Raw genomic sequence first — 1582 nt, forward strand, 5'->3', positions numbered from 1 at the left:
TGTGTGTGTGTGTGTGTGGCCAGCTCAGCCCACCAGGGGGCGGGCTGGCTGGCATGTGGTGCTGGGGGATCGAACCGTGGTCCCTGGGTTTTTAAGCTTGTTCTAAGTAGGTGCTTCAGCCCACCGAGCCATCTCACCAGCCCAGCCCTAGACTTTTGATTAGCTTCATTTCTCATGAAATGTTTGGTCCTCTTACTAAGTTGTTTCTGGGGTACTATATTTTGAGATTATTCTTAATCCAATAATAGCAAACAGCATTTCAGAGAATAACAGTTTCTTAGTGAGACTGTGTCTCAAAATTTAAAAAGAACTATAAATGGGGCTGGGGTTAGGGATGTAGCTCAGTGTGGAGGTGCATGGTTCACTCCCCAGTAGTGAAAACAAACAACAGGAAAAAAAAAAAAAAAAAAAAAAAAAAGAAAGTAGGAATGTCAACACTCAAATAAAAATTCTAAGGCTGTAGAGAGGACAGTATTTGTCAAATGGTGTGGCTTTGACTGAGCACTGGAACAAAATGCTTATGAGGTCAGAATGAGTCAGAAAAACCTGGATTTAAATCTCTCTTCTGCCGCCTACTTGCTGTGACATCTTCATCATTTGAGCTTTCCTTATATGTAAAGTGGGCTAATAATAGGGCCTGTTTTGGGGAGATTGGGGGAGGATTAGATAATAAGAGCTATTTTGTAAAAATACTTTATTATGCGTTGTCTTCCACCCATTCCCCCCCCCCACTGGAGTAGTATTATGTTTCCTATTTACTTTCACTATCCTGTTTATTGTCAGCACAGAAGGGGCTGAATAAAGTCAATCGTGTGCAGTAACAATTCCACAGAACAAGTGGGTCTTGGATCAGCCTAGCGCTGCTAATCTCTGAAAACACAAAACTGCTGGAGACCAGTCCTTGCACTGGGGCTCAGAAAGCACGATCCACAGGTCACTGCGAGGACCAACCTGCCCAACCTGTGGTTCCAGAAAGGTCCGGACGTGTTGAATGAGTCAGTCAGGCCAAGAAAGATGGGAGAGGTCCAGGTGGAGAGGAACGGCTGAGCAAAGGTACAGGTCTCCCAATCAGCGGACTGCCCAGGCGAAAAAGAAACCGCCCCGGGAAAAAGCAAAACTCCAGAACCTAAATTTCCTTGTCAGGAGAAATGAAAAACATCTATGTACATGCCATGGTGTGAGGACTCGACAATGTAGTATGTGTATTTGTCCTTAACCTTGACGTATCCACTGGTTTAATACACGCTAACTGCTGTTACCACAATGTCTTAGCGCTTTAATAATACCTTATTGTAGATGGGAATGGCATCATTCCAAGAGTAATTCATTGTCTGGTCGCTGGACTGCGCACGAGGGTGACGAAGATTCATAAACAACCGTGCCAGTCCTAAAGAGCTTTCGGACAAGAAGCCCTGGGCCAGCGGCGCAACCCTGGATCTGCACCGAGTGACGTCTCCACGTCCGCACCCCGGCAGGGGGAGCCCCGCGCGCGCTGGGCTCCCAGGGTCACGTGACGCAGGCCCCGCCCCGCCCGAGCGGTCCCGGGCGGCTGCCGCAGCCGCCGGTGCGCGTGCGCAGAATC

The sequence above is a fragment of the Octodon degus genome, unplaced genomic scaffold (assembly GCF_000260255.1).
Source record: "Octodon degus isolate 3935 unplaced genomic scaffold, OctDeg1.0 scaffold00043, whole genome shotgun sequence".
Lineage (NCBI taxonomy): Eukaryota > Metazoa > Chordata > Mammalia > Rodentia > Octodontidae > Octodon > Octodon degus.